Source organism: Pungitius pungitius, chromosome 1 (genome assembly GCF_949316345.1).
Source record: "Pungitius pungitius chromosome 1, fPunPun2.1, whole genome shotgun sequence".
Classification (NCBI taxonomy): domain Eukaryota; kingdom Metazoa; phylum Chordata; class Actinopteri; order Perciformes; family Gasterosteidae; genus Pungitius; species Pungitius pungitius.
In genome coordinates this window covers 31,067,413-31,089,129 of record NC_084900.1, presented here as the reverse complement: position 1 = coordinate 31,089,129, position 21,717 = coordinate 31,067,413, and the positions used below count along the sequence as shown (strand labels likewise).

The 21,717-nt window shown below is 40.6% G+C and overlaps 1 long non-coding RNA gene across 1 annotated transcript in view; it reads left to right on the top strand.

The window, feature by feature from the left end:
- Nucleotides 1–4,116: 4,116 nt before the first annotated feature.
- The window catches only part of LOC134132689 (uncharacterized), a 28,360-nt gene continuing 10,759 nt past the window's right edge, over nucleotides 4,117–21,717 (top strand). Inside the window, exons 1-2 of the long non-coding RNA XR_009956871.1 lie at nucleotides 4,117–4,233; nucleotides 4,611–4,691. This is a non-coding gene — a long non-coding RNA (uncharacterized LOC134132689). The remainder of the gene's footprint in view (nucleotides 4,234–4,610; nucleotides 4,692–21,717) is intronic.

The following is a 21,717-nucleotide window of genomic DNA, read 5'->3' as shown; positions in this document are numbered from 1 at the left end:
GACTCAATGGGAGTCATCAGGTTGTGTAACAACACATTATGTAATAGCACCCACATCTTTAAATAATAGACCACACTTTTTAATAGACAGCCTGACTACAATGTATAATTTTTTAAAAAGGTCACTACAAACGGCAGGGGTTATAAAGAGAAATATGGGAATTGCTTCATCATTAAGATGTAATGCTAAATGCATTATGTATCACCAACCAAAATGTGTTGGTGTGTGTGTTGATTCAACAAACCTTGTATATGATTTAAACAGGGTTCATTTCTAAAAATGATAATTAGAAGATTTAATTATTTTAGTCCAATAGTTCATTGGCTCAAAACAACTATACATTGTGGTTGGTTATGACTAAAGGATGCCTGTATTATTACGTTTTCATAAAAACTAACTTAATTTTGAATCATCCTTGCAATATGTTATCATAAAAGAATTGGGGAAACATTAATTTTAGAACTGTTAATCACAAAATCCAACAGACTATGTAATAACATACTGTGCAATAACAAGATGTAGAATTACATAATGAAGTAACCATGTGTTGCATTTTGTCAAACTGTTGTTCAACACAGTCATTGCTTTGATAGAGACAGAAAAAACAGCAAAAAAAAAGTTGTTTCATTACATAAGTTGACTATTTTCTCTCTGAGGGAGCCAGAGTTCTCACTGCCCTCCGGAGAAAATTACACAACTCCTCTGTTCTGACTTGATTAAAGACGTTTCTTCCAGCAGCACCTTTTTTTGTTTCTTTGCACTATGTTTAATTTCTCTCTCCCACACACACACGCATGCATAAAACACAAACAAACACACACACACACACACACACACACACACACACAAACACACATGCTGTTCTGCTGAACAGTTCAAGTAAAACCCAAGGCTTAACCACCGATCCAGCTTGCTGAACTCTGTGCTCTATCGACACTTCTGCAGAGATTAAATAAAGCCGGGCTCCTTTCTCTCGCTCTCACTCCCCCTGACCCTCCCCCCCACTTTATTTCCAGTTCCCTTCCCTCTACCCTCATACCTAGTTTCCATACTACTGCTCGCGTGCCCTTTCATATGCATGCAGGATTATTACTAAAGTGTAAATCGGTTTGTGTGTATGTGTATGCATGGCATCATGTGTGTGTGCGTGTGTGTGTGTGTGTGTGTGTGTGTGTGTGTTCTTATTCATGGGCGTGCATGTGTGGGAATGCCCACTGGGAATACCATTTATCTCTCTACTGATCACATCCGTGCCGAGGAGTCCAGCGTACGCCTGAGAGAGGTGGGACAAAAAAGGATGATCTCATTGCTACTCCTTTCTCCGTCACAAACCTCTCCTCATCCTGAGCATTAGCTGGGGTTTCTCACAGGAAGATGATTTAACGGAAGGTTTGCTGACATCCCATCTTGATTTTCAGTGGCAAACCAAACTTCTAGGGCAGGAGTCGGCAACCTTTACTATCCATAGATAACATTTACATATCATTCATATAAAAAATACAGTTTGTGGGAATAAAGACAGTTATGTACACGTTGTGCATGTTTTGTGAACAGATTCACTGTATCACCTCTTACTCCAAAATAAGAGGTGTGTGAAAAATTAAACATAAATGTCTTTTATTTATTTCTATGTTGTTGTTTGTCCAAGCCCTCAGGGAGCCGCGACAGACGCACAAAAGAGCTGCATGTGGAACCAGAGCAACGGGTGGCCGACCACTGGTCTAGGGAATAAAAATGTAACATGAATAGGGATCTTAATGAAATACATGTGGTTTTCTCTATGTTAGTTTTGCTGCTACATTAACTACAATGTTCATCAGTTTGTCATGATTGTCTGCTGGGACTAGTTTTCCTGAAACCAAGGCCACTTTCGCAGCTGTCTTACCTATCTTAACTTTGATTGATCATGTGACAAGATGCAGGATCAGGAAGCTACAGCTAAACAATTCCATTGGGGAAACCCTGATTGTGCTTTCTAAAGAATAAACATTGAATATCTACCAATGTAATACGGTTTTCTTTCCTTTTAAGCTTCTCTTGAGATAGTAATAACATAATTAATGCATTTTCAAAGATAGCAAAGTACAATTCTGCATGAAACAGTTTTTTGCTCAAGCTTTCTGTAGCGCAAAGAGTGTTTAAGAGGTGGACATTGTCAACGGGACATCACCCATTGGTTTGTAGATTAATATTTTGAATCTTCAAGTCTGGCATTTTGCCTGTTGCTGGGTTGTACATTACATTACATGTCATTTAGCTGACGCTTCTCTCCAAAGCGACTTGCATTTTTTAAACCATGGTTTTTACATTTTTATCTCTGGAAAAAGTTTTAAGGGCCTATGTACAAAAAACTGCTCCATAAAAATATTACATTAACATTGATGGATTTGAGAGCTAAAGAACAAAACCCTGAGCGACAAAAAGGGGACAGCAGTGAACTTGAAGTTGATGATGATGTGGACTGGGTCGACACGTTGCTACTTTTTTGCGCACACACAATTTTGCTACAGGAGTAGTGGACATGAAATAATTCCTGTCTGCACTGCTTTTCCTTTCCTCTATTTCCAGTTTTTGAGAAGGATGTCATTTACAACAGGTGCAGACTAAACGAGTAAATTGTCACGGTTTGGCTCTGCTTCCTGTTTTATTTTGTAGTTTCTTGTCTCTTGTGTCCCTGGGTTAGCTTCACTTCCTGCCTTGTCCTGTGATTGCCTAAATGTTTCCACCTGTGTCCAATCACCTGCACCTCCCTAGTGTATTTAAGCCCTGTGTGCCTTTTGTCCCCTGTCGCGTCATTGTCTATGTTGAGTGGTCCGTCTACTCTGACTTTTTCTGCTTCTGCGTTTGGATTAAAGAGCACTTTTGGCAACCCGTAAACTCTGAGTCCTGCCTCCGACCTGCACCAGCAGCACCGCCTACGTGACATAAATTTTCAATACACCTTCAATTAATTTTGTTTTGTAAAACACTACTGTTTACCTCATGGCTCTTGTCTTATGAGTGGCCAGTGTTGACAAGGGTTGCCACATATGAGATAAAGAAAGTGAAAAAGAAAGCAAAAAATGCCATTTTGTCACTGCTGACACTCCACTTATGTCTCCTCACGCCTTATTGCAGTCACTTTGCAATGATTTACTGAAACGATGGGCAATACAATAAAAAGTAAATAAACTGTCTGCTGGATGAAAACACAACGTCTCCATACGCACTATTGTGAAAGTGCTCCTTATGAAGTAATCACATAAATAAATATAGCAACAGAGAACATTTCTTGGTTTCAGTTTAGTTATTTAGCTATCTGCTTTGTATCTTGTTAACTGACACAAAATAGGTTGGTAACTGTATCAGCTGAGGTCAAAGAGGTGTCATCCCCACCTCTTTGTTCACTCTTTTCCTCTTTGCTGAGCCCACTCCCCTCCTCTGTAATAAAGACCTCTGTCTGAGCTGGTTTAGAGGAGGGTGAAAGTCTTTGGGCTCAAAGTAAGCACAGGGAGGATTTCCTGCTCTCTCTCTGTCAAGCTGCAGGGTTATGGAGGGTTATGGGAGTATTTGGGAGGGGAGAAAAAGAAACTTGCAATGGAGGCTACCAATAGTTCTCTTCATGAAATATTGAAGAGAAGGAAGGAAGAAATTAAGATGCAAATGAACAAATGAGGTCACAGGAAAAAACGAGAGAAAGGAAACCCCAGGGTGGTTTGTCATTTCCCTCCAGAATGACTTTGACACCATTATTTGCTGTATATTGTAAAATGTTCTTTTAATTAATCATTTCTGCACTTAATTTCTGCTATATTGTCATAAAATAAACTGTGGTTTCTCACATGGACAAGTTATTTTGTACATGTGACTCTAACATGCTAACATATATGCGTGGGTTCTAGTTTGTATGTTTTCTCTCCCCTCAAATTGCAATCCTATAGCCTACCATACTTAATCGTCCAATAATGTAACATCGCCCCCGAAATGTTATAATTTTGGACTATAAAGTACAGCCTCTCGTACCTTATCGCTTAAATAATACACACACCCGTGACTCACTCTCCACCAATCAGAACGCTTGATTTCATCTACCCGTGTTATATTCAACGTACACGGGCACTAGGACCGTGGAGAGCCTGCTTCGCCGGCTTTGTCACTCTGCAGAGTAACGTCTGTCGCTTCCGACAGCATGAACAACGTCAGCCAACAAGGAGACCAATTCAAAGTAACTTAAATGATGTACGGTGTCAAATTGTAAGTACAGGTAGTTATATATTGTTGCTATCTGTAGTTGTTAACGATTGTTATATGCTTACGTTTTGCTTTGCTTAAGGGAAATGAAAGGGAATATTGTAGCGGGCTATGTTAACACTAAGCTAGCTAGCTAACGTTAGCTAACATTAGCTATTTTGTTAAAAACTGTCACCAGTGAGTGAACAAACGAATTCGAAATACAATAAATATTATGATATCTATTGTTTGCAATGATACATCTCTCTACTCTATATAATGTTGTGGTTTATAATCATCATTGCTGGTGAAAACAAAATTTCTTGTAGTGTTACATTACATTACATGAGTGTCCCTCCTAATGCTTTTCTACCGATTACATCATCCAATTCATTTACCAGATGGATATAAGAAGATTCTTTAGGAGCGGTTGGAGAGAGAAGCAGGAGACTGACAGGCCCGAAGGAGCCATTGTGATGGAGGTCAGTGGTCTTCAGGTCTAAAAGAAAACCAGATTTTTAAATTTCTTCTATAGTAGAAATGGATAGGACTTTGTTGTCAAGCCTGGGCTATTATTTCATTATATTTTCATGTCGTCAAAGTTCATATTTCTGTATTTCTAGTCTGTCCCTTATGTTGTCATATCCTGAATGCAAGCAAAACTACATTACAAAATCACACGCTTTGTGATCTACGAACTGTCTGAAACAATGGATACCAGCGACCATACAGGGCCCCCCCCCCCTCTTTGAATCATAGAAACGCTAGGTCAACATATTATGATTGCATCAAATTGGGAGGTGCTCTTTGATTCCCTGGCCTGGTTCTCGCATGGTGCTGACCTCCAGCATGTGAAAAAATGCGTGTTGCTGCATCTGACTTTGGAAACCTCTCCTCGAGTGAACAGCGTGCCTTCGCTGGAAAGCCGTGTGGCTTCAAGCAGGCCGTTGCAAAAGAGCAAAGTGGTGCAAGCCTTTCCAGCCTCCCTGAAAGGCTGAGCAGTCATGTGGAAAAAGAGCTGTGTCTGTTAGACTTTTGCTGCTTCACTAAATGGCTGCATAATAATCTGTATGCATGGCTTTGCGGTTCCACCTTGAGACCCATGAAAACCTTGTTTAGACTAATGTTACCACACAAAGCTTTTATATCCTTTCATTTCTTACATCTATTGCCACTTAACATTTTTAAACGACAAGCAGAAGTAATCTCTAAAAGCAAAGACACTGCCACAGCCTGAGAGAAGATACCCAATGAGCCCCCCTGGTCATGTTTACACCTAAAATATTGTTTTTTTAGTGTTTCTTTACATCTCTTTAGAGTTTAGTTCCTTTAGACTGAGGAAGCTGTGAGCTCAACATCCAGCTCAACCAAAGGAGAGTGCGCGCACATTACAATTCATGTTGTCTTAAAAGCAGTTTAACTCTTCCTCAGTTTGACTCGTGTATACTCCTCCAATCCTCGGAATTACCTCTGCAGAGAGTATTTCCATTGCTACAGCTTTTGTTAAGTCCCACCCTGTACCTACAGAAATTATCTCCGTTTAATGGGCTGAGTTAACATTATTCTACCAATGCGGCCACCTCACTGGGCCACAGTGGCCTGTAAAGTTGACCAGTTCTACGATGCAGGAGAGAGAGGAATGTATTTCCACTGTGCCTTAGCAGACCGTGCAGAGCTATAGGGATGAGCCCAGGCTAACAGCTCTCCTGCTGCACAAGCAAATGCTTCCTCAGTTCACCCTCAGTTTAGATCAGGTCCCTGGTTCCCTATTAAGTCTGTTTACTTACTAAAGTCAGAACTGTGCGTGTGTGCTCGCCCTTGTCTGTGTGTCGGGGACTGTGTATGTGTTTGCGACATGCGCTAGCCCATTGAATGCCTTATACTTTAATATCAGATTCATGTTAAATGTATCTCCAATTCTCAATTGACTTTTCATTTTTGTTGCATATAATTAAGCATGTTTTTTTGTTGGGATGGGAATGTTAGTCAATTTTTCTTTCCAATGACGAGCTAACGAATGAAATTTGGCTCGGGCAGCATTACAGTATCTCAGGGCAGTATCCAAAAGCAGTTAAATTATTTGATTTAACTTCATTCAAAGACTCCACCTGCATATCCATATATGTTAAGCCTGTATATGTGTGAGTGTGTGTGCGTACTGACAGATTAGAGTAAGCTGTTTACAAAAAGATGACTGTACCGTTACAATCAGGGTATGTGTTTTTGTTATAAAATAGGACCGAATAAAGCTTGGCCAGGGTGTTGCTGGCTTCAATCTTTTTTGGGGATTGAGGGGCATGCTTTTCATTTTGAATATCAAAGAACAGCAACTGATATTCAGGACATAGTGAAATATCCACCTGTGATGCCTGGAAGACAGGGATTCTTGATTCAGTCTATACTCTATCAGCTGCTTCATCCATATCTCTGTTTTGATCTTTCGCACTCTCTTTCTGTTTGTATGTGTGCCCCCCACCTCATTTTAGTTGAAAAGAATATTTTATCAAGTGTGTCATCACCTTTTTTGTTGTGTGTCCTTGCAGGCCGGTGAAATGATACCGATCTTTAGATAAATCGGCATTGGTTGAATGTTTGTAGTTTGTACAAAGGATTAGGAGAGCAGCGTGTGGCAGTGACAGGCCTCGCTGTGCGCTGCATTGGATTACCTCAGAGGGACACATCTGACTTACTGAACAGATGTTGATATCAACAGATATCTGCATGCATCGACTGATCCTACCTTCAACTTAAATGGAAGTTCTTAATATAAATTAGTTACATTTTGGGGTTTTTATTGTTCCATTCTGTTAAACCAAAGTCAGTGTTAGCCCATATATGCAGGACTGACCACGATCCTGTGAATGGCAGATTTTTTTCTTGGAGGGATGTCACTTATTTTCCATTTTGTTGAATCCAATATAAACACACAAATCCCTCTTCGTCGTAGCCTTTCTATAACTGTACATCTGCTGCATCACCTTCCACTGCTACGGAGATACAGAGCCTCGCGGCCATAGCTTTGATATAAGAGTCCTTGCCTATACATAAGACCTAGACGTTACTTCCTTACAGCCTATTGTAGACACTCACTATTCATTCAAACTATATCCTCATGTCTGCTGGGCGGGGGTTATCTGCCTAATATTTTTTGTGCTCATTTGTGACTGGTAAGTCAAGCACCTCTCACGGTCGAGGTAATTCACAATTTTGTAACGAAATGATTTTTTATTGACTGCTTACTCTTCAACAGGCCAGTAGTGATCACCGACTGCCTCAGTGCCAAAAGGCATCTCTTGCAATTTGCTCCGCTGAAAGCAAGACTCACTTAGTCTGGTAGAGGCCACATTATGAGCCATGTCATTTCTCAAACTCCACACATGCATTAGAGTTTGGCTCATTTTCAACAGAATGGCAGATTAAATCTATACAAGACACATTATTGTCCACTACAGTTTGGCATGAAACCAGATGAATGAATTTCCTTTTGTTTATTTATCTCTGCCATCTTGTCTATAAGGGAGCTTGAAGGAACAATTGAGTGATTCCACTTTGTTGCTTTTTTGTTGTTAATATTTATCCTTTTCCTTCTTTCGTAATTAATTGCACAGAACAGGCTGTTTAACTTAACATTCACCTCAATGTAAGTTTTAACCTTTAGAAGAACCCACAGATTTAATAGTCCGAAAAAAAGCAAGTGTTGAGTTCTGGCTTTCGGCGGTAATGCATGCAGGCAAAGGTGAGAGTGGCATTGGCAACACACAGTCAGACAGGTGCAAACGAGGATACAAAGACAGCTTGTCCATACAGCCTAGAATTAGATTAAAAACTGTTAAGGTACTTAAATAGGTCTTTTTTGTTGACCTATTTAAGTACCTTATTTGTTATCTGTATTTTTTGAGTATCGTCTCTAATTAACTAGTTGTACAGCAAATTATTTTTTTTAAGCGTTGACAACTACCAAATCATATTCCGTCGAATAGAAGCCCCACGCTCATTTTCGCTTATGTCAGTGGTTCAGGGAGTCCGATGTGCTAACTTTGGTCATGAGCTGCCTTCCATTACATTCTGGGGTCTTAATACAGAAGTCCCCACTGACGGAGATGGAGCGCAAAATTGGAGTTGAGAAACAAAATTGGAGATTGCTGCGAGGTGGTGGCATATTGGTTCAAAAGCGTTTAACTAATGAGGAACAAGCCCGGCTGATGAAAGAAGTAAAAGGCTTGTTGTTCAATTTGCCTACGCAGTTTTCCCGTGCACGTTTATCTCCTCCCTACAACAAGCACATGAACACACACACACACACAAATGAAGGGAGAGCGTGAATAATTTAGTCCTAATGGGGGATAAATAATCTCCTCATTTGCATCGGGGGTAATTGATTTCATGGGGATAGTTTTCCCCCTCACCTCGGTCTTCCATACATTGCCACCTCTCCCCCACCTCCATCCTCTCAGTCCTTCTCATCATCATTCCCACATTCTGTCCATCTACAGACTGTTTTCTCCCCGGGGCGTTTGTGTGTTCCATTACTGCTCACCCTGCCCATGACAGCTACTATTAACCTTGAAAGTGTGCGTGTGTGTGTGCGTGTGTGTGTGTGTGTGTACCGGAGAGTGCGCTTGAGCAGGAGATAGTGTGTGTTTCTGTGTGCACATGCATTGGTTTCTCCGCGTACAGTTCTGCGTGTTAAGTGAAATGGATTAAACAGGAGTGTGAGGCATATTGTTTGGTGAAATGTCTTTGCATGTGCTTTTGCGTTTTTGCGTTTACGCACTCTGTGTGTAAACAGGTGAGACGTATTAAAACAGCCGCAGGCATTTGAATGGACAGTAGCCAATGAGGAGAGCAGGCCGTGGACAACAACTTTCATATCCTCGGACCATGTGCCACCTTGAATGTCCCCCCATCCTCTCACCCCCCCCCCCCCCCCCAAATCCCGCTCTGTTTGCTCTCTTGTTTTACAACGCACACAATTTCCAACTCTTTCCCCCTTCTCACCTGTTTTTTTTTAATAGGTCACTCTCTCTCTGTATGTCTCCCCCCTTCACTCTGTTCCACCTTCCACTGGAGCCAACTCTCCGTAATGAAACTCTAATGGTCTGCCATTCATTTCCGCTCTTTGCTTAGTGAGGTGATGCAGCAAGGGCAAATGGACCTATTTGTGTGTGTGTGTGTGTGTGTGTGTACATGACTGTATCACAGATAGAGAGACAGTGGTATCATCTGCCTATGGGGCCTATAACATTTTGCTGCAGTGGCCAGGTGCCCCCGTAACTCTAACTAATGTCTCGATACCATCCTATTTACTGCTGTGAGGTAAATGTAAGTGTTAGTGCGGTATTGAGTGTGTGTTTGTGTGTGTGTAGGTGTGGGTGTTTGCATTGCCAGGAGAGAGAGAAAATCCTTTGGGAGAGCAGATAGATGGAATAATGCATGTTTTGAATATTATTACTATGCAGAATGGGGATGGAATTTTGGGAGGTATTCAAGTGCAGATTGGATTCAAAATGTGGTAATGGCAAAAGTGTCTGGACGCACACACACATGCACACAAACGCATTCATAGTGTTGGGCCCACCAATGGAAAAACATGGACACACAGTTTCTATGAGACCCGAAGAAGGTAAATTGCTTAGATTAATGATGGTTAAAACACTGAGGAAACGTGGTGAATCATTTTCTTTAAAGTCCTGTTTGTGTTTTGTCATTTGATCCTTTACATCTACACGTGCTTTGATGTGTGCGCCTGCTCGAGTAACTGTGTAACCCATCGCACTGGGTTTGATTATCAATGATAAGCATATGTAATGTAATGAGTTGCTGTAACATCTGATTAATTTCAATCTGGGCAAGAAACTGTTGCCAGATGCTCCCTGCCAGTATATACATCTCTCTCCCAGACACACACACACACACACACATATAGGGCCTTCATGCTGCTAGCAGAGGTAGGGAAGATATATCTTCCTTAATCTGAGTACATTTCCAGTGTATATTCATATGCGAGTCAGCCGTTGTGATGGTAAACTCCATTCCTATGACAGATCAATACTTTACCTCGTTCTCCTTGAGAAAGAGCCTGTCCAACCAATACATACCTTCTGAAATTAAACGCCTAACCCCTAATCTAAAGTCATCCTTTTCATTGTCATCCTAATTTGATCACATCTTTCTGTCAACCGTCTATTGGTCCGCCGGTTCATCCGTCACTTCTTTCAATTCAAAAGGCTCTGTTGGCGTGACATTTCACACGTCAAGCCAAAGAATGAAATCAACAAAAAAACAATACGCAATATTTTGTTGTATTGGTATTTACTGTTTCTGTCTGGTTGCTTGTGAGGTTCTCTCAGTATTCAGCTGTGGTATAGTGTGGACAGGAAAAGGTAAATTGCTGTTGTCATGTAAACTGGATTCATGACAATTGTCTGGCAGAGAGGAGACAAGCAAAGAGGAGAAGGCCTCATTCTGCCTTTCACATATTACTTTCTTGTCCAATTAACTACACACATTAGCGTGCCCACATACAAACTTGCACACACATCCGTACATGCATAACTCACGCTCCCGTTCTCTGTGTCTCTTCAGGCCTTTTTGTATCTCTCACATACACAACCCGCTCTAATTAATGCAGGAGGCTGCTGGCAACTGAGAGCTGACCCGAAAGGAGCTCTCCTCTCTTCTTTACCCTTTCTGTCTGCTCTTTCCCTTATCAAACTTTTTATTTGCCATTGTTTAAAATATTGGTTGACAGAAACTACCTGCAACCGTAGCCATAAAATCTCGATATTGCATATACATGTTTTTTTCTTTCATTTTTGCTGCTAGTGTTCATCAAGCCAAAGGACTATCCATTAATTGTTTGCATGTCTGTTTTTTTTTGGGGGGGGGGGGTGCTCTTTTTCTGCATGTTTGTATTTGAGTAAGTGTGTATTTCTACTTGTACTCCTGACTGTACTGCCTTGTACTCCTCTGGTAGCCCAACAGTCTCCATTCTGCAGAATACATTATTGAGCTAGAAATCCTTGTCCTTATACGGGCAGATATTCCACCTTTATCTTCATCCTTTATTCATCACATTTCCAAATTTGGATTTGTGAGTTTGCCTGTGTGTATGTGTGTGTGTGTGTGTGTGTGTCAATTTCTATTAATGCCAATGCATTAATGCCTGTTTAATTTGGGGGCACTTGATCAACGTTTAGAAATAATTTGCATTACAAATTGTTTTCACAGCACACTCGTATTAGTGATGAAATAACTATTTAACATTTCAAAAGTTAATTTTAGAACATCTCATTTCAGAATAATCATATTTCCGGATTCTAGTTTTGAATGCATTTATGTGTATCAATCAATGTTAATGTCTTATCTTAGTGCTTATAATAGGCTACGTTATAACGTATTTGCTTATTGTAAATATACATTTATGTACATTTTCATGAATATAAAATAATGTTAGTATAAAGTACAATATCTTTGAATTATGCTGGACTTGAACAAATAAAATTAGCAGAAAATGCAATAAGTGTAGTACAAGTATAAGTGTCCCAAATAGTACTTCAGTTCAGTATTGGAGTAAATGTTCTTATTTACTGTGTACAACTGCTTGAAAAGGTGTGTATGAAGTTGCTTCAGTGTCGGTCAGCAGGGCGATTTAAAAATCATGTCCTCCAGCCGTTATCTGATTATATGATCCAATGGCCAGAAGATCTCCTTCACGCCAAACTTAGTAATGCAGTAATGAAAAAAACTGATTATGAAAATACCCCCCCTCCCACGCCCTCTCCCTCCCTGCCAGCAGCACATCGGATTGAATGGGAGGGCCTTGATTTCTCCGCTCAGTTTCGTACAAAGGCCGCGGGAGTAGCCTCCGGTTAAAGATAGCCGGCAAACACGTCAAAATTAGATCGGGATGAGTAGATGCTGCATTTCGACTTCCCCAACGTTATTAAAGAGCTCCTCTGACTGACGCCTTCACTCACTTTAGTTTGGGCAAGATGAAGAAGGCAGTAAACGATTACTGAGCTGGAGTTCTCAGAAATAAAAAAAAAAAGGTGAAAAGAGAACTTTAGAGGCTTATGAGGGAGGGATGACAACTTCTAAGTGCCTTTTTCATATTCATAATTCAGTTTTATTTTGTCATGAACCCTTCTACTGCACATACTACTTAATATTAGGTTCTATTTTATAAGCTCATGTTCATGAATAGTCTCGGCAGATCCTTCCAGGGTTCTATAGATTTTATTGTTTAAACAACATTGATAAAGAGCTCTATCTTCCTGAGACTCTGTAATACATGATGTCGTACACATCTGTACGTCTGGTCAACTGTTTGGAAAGAAGTCCGGTCAGATGACAGCCCTTACACACACTATGTAAAGCTCAAAGCTGTTATTAGCGTTTTAACCACTCAAATGTGTCTCAGAGCCGTCCGCGTGTTGCTGGTGGACTGTGCGCTGCACGCTGTTAACGCCCCGCTGACGAATCCGGTAACTGGCTAATGGTGGAGAGAGCATTGCTTAATTAGTCTTTTCATTTCATGGGATTGGAAGCAGTACCGAGGTGACATTTAGCTACATCATGTCCATCCGCTTAGTCAATTAGCCACCCAAGTGAAAGGGATGAGAATACAGGGGGTGCGTTACTAATGCCTGTAGAGCAATGGAAAACACATTTTGACTGACAATAGCAATATCTTCATATTTGTACATAAAATATGTTACTTTCTCTATAAACTTTGGTATTTTTTCCCTATGTTCTCATATCGTTCAAATACTCCTTAGTTTATTTATTCATCATTGCCTGTTTTTCCAACAAACATGAGAGAAGGTCGGCAGCCTCTGGCGGCTAAAATAGTGAAAACTTGCCTTCGTTATTTTTATGGATCCTTCTGGATAAGAGAGAGCATAAAGAGAAACGGAGATTTATATTATAATGGCCTGTGGTTATATATGTCTCTTTTATGTTGACTCGGGGTACATAGATTTATGACTCTTGTCTCCACAATCACTTTTTGTATTAAACCTGTTGAGCAGCCAACAAAAAAAAGGCAGTGTGTCTGTGTCACAGCGGGCAGGGAGGCTGTAGGTGTCCTTGTGTCTTAAGAATTACACATGCACATAACATTTTGAGCTGTGCCTAATGCACCTAAAATGAGATAGCTTCAATGAATAATGTATGAAAACAAAGTGACGGTTATGCTAGCGACTACCTCGAGTGATTTCATAGCTTTCCACCGTGTAGGCAATATTTCACAATTAATAATTACGTTCCACAATTTTTTTTCCCACAGTTTTTTTAGGTTATTGCTTATTTATTTCCCTTGCATGTCATGATTGAATTCCATCCCTGTCCCACTGCAATTCTTTAACATACTAAATTACTGGTTTATTTGTGTCTTATGTAACAGTTCTGCAATACGTCCTGCCTTTCCCAACGTACTGTGAGTGTCTAAACATAACAAAGAATAGTAAGATAATGGGAATGAACATTATACGGGTCTGCCAGCCGTGGGGGGGGGGGGGGGCAGGGTGTATTGGTCGGGCAACCTGGGGTAGTGGTCGGGTAGGGGTAACACTATATAATTGTAACAGGAGGACTTCGACATAAATGGCAGTGCAGAGGTGGATGTCATGTAGTTATAGTTTTTAATAACACAACGTGAACATGCAAAAAACACAGATAATCAAAGCCCATTTCCAGGTGCGCGTTCGGCAAACTAAATTGAACTTTGAGAATCAGACCGGGACTTACTTCTACACCTTGGCGCTCTAACGGAGCCCCCACCCAACATGTCTCTCTCCTGACATTGTCCCTGCTTGTCCTTTGGTAGCCACTCCTTGATGAGGAGGTAATTACAGACCCGATGTCACTTCCCCTGATGGAGTGGCTGGAAGGTACACTCCCTCCACTGTTCTGCCCTACAGCCCCTTACATCATTACACATTTTAATGTTAGATATAGTTTCAGCAACACTGACATTTTTATTCCTTAAATAAAAAAAACTGCTGTTGCCAATAATTTGTGCAAAGTCTTTTACCATGAAAAGGAGCCCTTTGTTCAAGGAGGGGTTAAAAGAGGAGCTGACTGCTTGTTCGTACGGCCAGCACTTTACTTTTCTTACACTTGCGCTCGTTGCAAATGTGTTTACAAAACACAGGCCTCGCAACTCAATTGGCTGCACAGCCGGGGCGTGCAGCTCAGTTCCGCGTGCGTTCCCCCCTCCCGCCAACCATAAATGAATGAATCAAGTTGAAAATGTCAAAGCAGGTCCCAGATCGCTCTGCTGCGTCTCAGCTGTAAAGCTCTGTCAGCACCGGGCGGCTTACTGATGGTAAGAGACCACATGCACATTACAAACACGGTCACACACATGGACGCACACACGGTCTGCCAAGTCTTCTATTTCTCTTGTTATAAGAAAGGTCATTGTTGTCTCTTCTCCCCTGTCTTGCTTCAGTGGGTGGTCAAATCTCAACACCCTAACCACAAGTATGTATCCGAGAGTGATTACTGCCTGTGTTGTTAGTGGTACATCATTATGTAGAGTTCGTCTTTATGAACATCTACATATGAAAATGTCCCACCTGCAAACAGGTTGACTTTTAGATAACTGTCAGTGCTTAGTTCCAACTCCGATCCATCAGAAACACTTCCTTTGTTCAGAGAGCCATTAATAGACAGCAGGTGTTTGATTCATGTATGTGTATCCTGTCGTCACACAGCTGTGTTGAGGGCAGGAGCGTGATCATTCTTCTCCTCTTCACACTCTTCTTTTTATCCCAACCTCATCTTTATTTGCCTTTCAGCCCCCTCTCCTCCCCCTGCGGGGGCCGCAGTAGTGTGAGATTGATAAGGAGAGTACAAACAGCATGACACTGAGACGAGCTGAGTTTATTGAGAACGCCATGTGCTAGGCCTCCTCTGCTGGCCTAAACAGAAACACAAAGTTATAGCTGTTTTGTAATTGAACTTTTTTTATTAATACAGTCCATGTATTCTAATGATTCTTTCCCATTATCTCATATTCTCATTACATAGCTGTTGTCTTGTCATTGAGTTAATCACATTGATTTGGATATATGCATTGTCCGTTAGTTACGCAGCTTCCTGTCATGTGTATTCAGTTAGGGTATTTGTAGGTGTGGGGCTTCATGAAACATTTTTTTCACTTTAAATTTACGGTGTTATGTAAATATGAGGTGTTACAAAAAGAAATAAAATCCTGTAACTGTGGCGTCATTATGAGGTTATTAAGTTATTCAAAGACCGCACAGAAGGCCCAGGTAGAAAATACACGGCTTAATACTGCTGAAATCATTTAGAGGCACACGATGAAACCAACAAATAACGACTGTATTTATTTCAGTTGTTTAATAGCATATTATAGATCCCTGCTTTCCATTTGTTTGCATTGTATTGTTTATGATAATGTGTGGCATGAAGTGATTGATTATAAGCATTGAGATCTAACAGGAGCACCTAATCCCAAGCCAACCACTGCCGAGTATTTGGCAGTAACTCAAAGAAAGCACAAGAGAGAACATTTTTCCACTCTAATGCACACACACATATCAGAGGTTTAATTAAACATGCTTAGACACAAAGTAACCTCTTCATGCTCTCACACTCAGGCTGTGTGTGGTTGAACTGTCACTTAGATGTAACGACTCATGCACATCTGTCAGTGGTGATGTGGCTAATGACGCTTCCTGAATTTAGTCATTCAGACAGACAAGCAGCGCTCAATTAACTCCAAGACATCGTTTCGAGCTGAAACACCGTACACAGCTCTGTTTTATACATTCCTCCCGTTGTTTGTATCCTACATCCGGCCTACCTTCAGAGTATATTGATGGTGCGCAAACACTTGAGAGTAAAAGACATTTCTAACCCGTGCAAAGCGGTTCGTCCATATTTGAACTTCAAAACACCTTCAATGTTGCTTTAATGTAGTTCCTTCACCCAGTTTATGGATTTTCATAATAAAAAAACTCCACCTACTTTGGGTAAATGAAGTGAAGGTAAAAACATTAAACATTATTGTGATTCACCCCAGGGAACGTCCCACAAAGGTGCAGTATTTAAATCAGACTTTGGAGACTTTTCACTTCTTGCTAGTGTTCATGAGGCACTATTCAATTAATCCATCTTGTATGTTAACTTTAAATACAGGCATTTGGGAGACCTTTTTCTCTAAAGAGATCCTTTGGAAGCAATCAGTGAGGAGAATGGTAAAATTGCAATTTTTGTATCCTTTAAATGCACTTATTGTTAGTCGCTTTGGATAAAAGTCTCAGCTAAATTACGTAATAAAAAGGGACAATCCCCCTATGACTGAATTGATGACTAATTATAGACACGCAGCTTGTGATCAAGGGTCACCAAAGGATATTATTTTGCATTAAGGGTCAAAATCAAAAGGCTGAAATCACTGCTTATGTTATGTTATCTGCGTATGTACCCTAGATAGATATGACAGCTCTGCAGTAACATATTTCTGTCTGACTTGTTTTGAAGTCATTCTTCTTTCCCCTCTCTTGATCACTGAGACCAATAGCTGCATTGCCATTCCTGAAGATGCATCCAAATTCACAAAGATATTGCAAACGCTCTAATCCACTGTGTCTTTGTGCAAGTGTCTCTCCAGTTGTAGGGAACTGTACAGTATAATGTGCAGCCTTTGTAGCAGATGGAAGAAACTGGAAAAAGTGTTAGGTCATCGTACACTGCAGTTTGTTTCCCTTTCTTTCCCCTCAGCGTCAGGGACAGAAGCTGTTCGAATGCTTCCTGTCCAATGTGGTCCGTCTGCCACAAACCACCCACACACTGTACATCTTTTACCCTCTGCTTCGCTTAATATGTCTCCCAGAGCTGTGACTCAGTGGTGCACAACCTGGTCCCTGTCTGTGGAGGAGCATGACTGTACCCAGCGCCAGAGGCGCTGGTCATTTACCTCTGCTAGTCCCTATGTAATAACACAGAGCACTTTTACAATTTAAGTCAATGTGCCGTCGTGGAGGCTTTGGTTACGGCATCTACTTTCCCCCTTCAAATGAAATTAAGCATGCATCAAAATTGATCAAATCTAGGAAAATAAAGCAATTCAAATGCATTTAAATGCGTTTGCATTGCATGACCTTTTGCTAGATCCAAAGGGCCAAAGAACTACATGCTTTCCCTGTATGTTATGAACTTGGCTTGAAGTGAAAAAAGTACCAGTTCACCACCTCTTCAAATTTTGGTTTGTATCCGCAACCTTTTACTACTTATATTCACTGTCCGTTATTGGTGTATTGTTTTAGTTGGACGTTGATTTCATTCCCAGTTTTCAATTGTTTTAAAACTTAAAGAACTTTCCAGTGTTATTTTTCTCCATCTGTTTTTATAATATGTTATAGGATGCATACAATCTGAATTCAACACCAAACAGACAGACAGACAGGTTGTGAGCCATGACTCTTGTACATATTATGCAGCAGTATACAGACACCCCCTCTGAATTTCTACAGTAAATAAAAGATATTTGAAATATTGGGTTTGAGTTTCTGCCTCAAGAGCATTTAAAGTTTTGACTTAAATCTATACATGTATTATTATTATTATTGATAAAGCACAAGACGCTTGAAGACAAGTCCTGACTTTATTATTTATATAGCTTCATACTGGACATCAAATATTTCTTTTTTAAATCTTTATTTTCTAAATCAAAAGAGAATTTGTATTCTAAATAAATGACGACACTTATTTCTGTGTTTTGTTTCGTCAACTACGCCTCCACATTTTTAAATATTTATACAGAAATACTGCAAAGCCTTCGTTATGAATTGAACCTGATAGTCAGCTATCACTCAGCCTACATTTCGGCTCCAATTTTCAAAATACCTTTCCCCATTTTTTATCTTACAAGGTACCAGCTTGTGCAAATTTCCATTGCGATCAAAGACAATGTGCAGAGATGACCAGAACTCAATTCCTGTTCCTGTTTTCTGGTTTTTGCCTCTGGTGGAAGGAAGACTGACACATTTGTTGAAATAAATCTTTTTAATGGCGAAAGAGACCTTTTCAAATCCCCCCCAGAGTTGTGGCTGATAACAGGGTGCTAAAATGCTGGCCCAATAGAGAGTTGGTTATCTAAGACCAACAGATGACTTGCAGAAACAATGCCGATGGCTTGAAGAAATGCACACGTGCAGCTGGCTCGAGGTTTTGTGACTGCACACAAGGGGAAAACAATTCTTAACATTTTTTGCATTAAACTAGGGAGGCTACTGTCATGACTCACTAGAGACAAACACAGACTGAATGCTCCGTGATTGTTGCACTTGGGTAAAGCAGCTTTATTTAGCACCGTAATGCTGAACCAAAATGTAGCTTTATGCACCTTTTTTGTGTTAAACCTTTAATTGTGCCATAAGTCTTGCAACGCACGTTTACTGTGATATCTCTGAGAATGTTTGCAAGTGTGTTTCTTTGTCCACCTGATGGTCACTGCTTTTATGAGGATTTTGAGTTACAGGTTTAATAAGATGGCGTTGTGGGAATTTTGGTTGTCTTTACTCCTTTCTAGAATTATAAGCCCATCCTTAGAGGTCAAGCGATAAACTTGTCAGCTGAATATTACCCAGCCAGAGACAATTTTCTCCCTCCTGTGTGTGTGTGTGTGTGTGTGTGTGTGTATGTGTCTTGTGTTCAGCTATTTGGCTTACATTTAATTCCGGCATACAATAATTAATTTCATGTCATTTATTGTTGTTATTTTTGTTTTTTTTACCCTCTTAATAGTTCATAACATTGTAAAGACTAAAGCTTTTGCTTTCCTCCTCTCAGAATTAAGCAGGAACAGATGCATCCTTCATGACCCACTTTGTTTCCCCACATTTGCACCATTCGGCCCAGAGACTTTCTCTCAAGTTTCAGGTTCAACCCGATCTCCTCCCTGGATGGCTGGACTGCTTGGTAGTGGTGAAACTGTCAGTGATGGACATTGTGTGTGTGTGTGTGTGTGTGTGTGTGGTCCCACAAATTAAATATTTTATGGGGAGCGTAGTAAGGTGGTCTAAAAAGTTTTTTAACCCCAAGCCGAGAAGTCTCTCCACTGCATTTAGATCAGAGTTTTTGTGATTATAACAATCTCACAGTAAGGGCATGAGGTGGATTAATGTGTAAGAAAGATCCTGAAAAAAGCTGTCTAAATTGAGTTTCTTGTTGATTTATTTGGTCATTATTCCACCAGTTTGTATGACCAACTTGTGTGCGTAGTTCCTCTCCTCTCTGTACACTGTAAACCCAGATAAGGACAACATGTTATTGTATTTAGCTTGGTCTCTTGCAGTTGAATCACTCTGTGTACTGTGACGTACCAAACGACACTACAGGAATAATCCTATCACTGCTATTTAACACGGACAAGTGTTCCCTGTGATAGTTTTACCGCTCATACACTATTTCCACCGAGTGCCTGGTGGATGCCGGGAGTCGGAGGAAGTTGAGCTGCTGGACCGTTGTTCTTTACCCAAGTTGGGATCCAGCTAAATTACCCAGCAGCTCACAGTCGGAACCCACTGTCCCTTCGATGCCCCCAGTACGGTACAGCAAAAGCCACCCTAGCTTGTAGTAGTGACATATTACTAATGGGCCATCTAACACCTAATAGTCTTGACGGTTAGATGGAGTTCGACTACATTTTTTTATAAATTTTGTATAAATAGAGTGAGAGGGGGAAGAAGAGAGGTAGGAAGGGGGGCTCCTATGCTGTTAAAGAAGACATTTTAACGAGAGAAAAGGTGGAAGTTCAGACTCACTGAACAGTTGTGTTATTTAATGTATAATACGGGGGAACGATTGTTGTTTTCTATATAACCGTCTGAGCTTCTCACCAACCATTTGAACCCCCAATATCACTCCTTAGCATTTCTAAGACCTGTTTATAAAAACAATTGTTGAATAGCAGAAACTAATGATGATTTCCAAGACTGAAACATTTCTCTATAAAGTCAATGAATTACGGCACATGGAAGGCCAATGTTCAACAACAACCCTTGAACACGGCGACAGCTGGAAGACAGCAAGGAAATCTGATTAATAGGAAAACACAATCTGTTCTCTGCCTGGCTCTTTTGCACATTATTAGATGTTGTTATGAATTAGTAGATGACTGAAGCAAAAAAAAACACATAATTCTTATTTATTATTTAACAGACAAACACTGGACGTACCCACCTATTTTAAGTAAATTATAAATGGTATATAGGCGTATCAATTTAATTATCACTCTGGACTTCTGATCAGATACCACAACAGCATTGCAGAACTACTTACTGTTAACGTGTATCACCTGTCATATTAACTGGGATCCTTCTCTATACAATCCACCTAACCAGATGCTAATATATGTTGATCTTCTTGGAATTTAAATGCTGATTTTAGCCAATAAGCTCAGCCAGGACAAAAGGATGGAGGTAACCTTTTCTCATCCCTCAGTCAGCGCAGCTCAGGATAAAAGTATTTTTGGCGAAGAAAATATGCACCGAGACATATACAGCCTACAAAAGCACTCCCGCTGTGCACGTTTGAATATTCCAACACAGCTAATAAATTTGTAAAAGTGAGTCAGTCCTCAGTGACATTTCAAAGCAGGTTAACAGTGAGTACATTCGTATATCTGGGTGCATTTCAATTGCACTTCAACTAACAAGAGGATCCTCTGAATCTTTTCACATTTCATTTGTTTTTGGCATGAGTTCCTGCAGTTTTCTGTTGCCCTTTCCTCTTGAGTAGTAAGGCTGAGTGCGAAAAGCCCGGTTAACCGCAGTCAGGCCCTTGGCGGGGATCCTCGTGCTGTATGCTGCATGTAGGAGGCTTAATGATGGCTCACAGTCAACTCCAGCTCAACTCAGCCTGCACAGCATGAAGGTGCACGCGGTCTCACATGTGTGCGTGGGCATGTGTGTGGTGATACAGCCGAGTGTGCCTCTGTGTGTATTGTTGAGATCAAGGGTTAACTACATAGGGCATGATGTCAAAGGCGGGGCTTTGGTCAGTAAAGCCACTGCCGGCTCCCCTCAGCCGTTACCATGGAGACAGCGCTGCTAATTCTCGACAGCTTTGCCACAGTCGATGTTATCTACATTGATTTGGTCTCTTTGTAGATTGCTGTTCAAGGAAATGCCTTTAACAGCAATTTAAGTGTCAATACTTGTTTTTTTAGATTGTGGCCTAACAACTTCTGGTTTCGTCATGTGCTGCCGTTTCATTTCCAAAAGATTTGTTACCATGGAACTACATTAGGAATTTGACATCTGTAACTCAGCGACCACTATTTTTTCAGACAAATCAACTTTCCGAGTTGTTTTTTAATGCTGCCGTTCATATGAAAAGGAGTTGAAGGAAACGTGATACCGTTTAATCCACGAGCTCATGGATGAGTAATTCCATATCTCAGAATGCACTGAGCAACTTTCTCAGGTGTGTTCAGGATGCTGCTTCCAAAGGTGCATCCAGTTCCCTTTA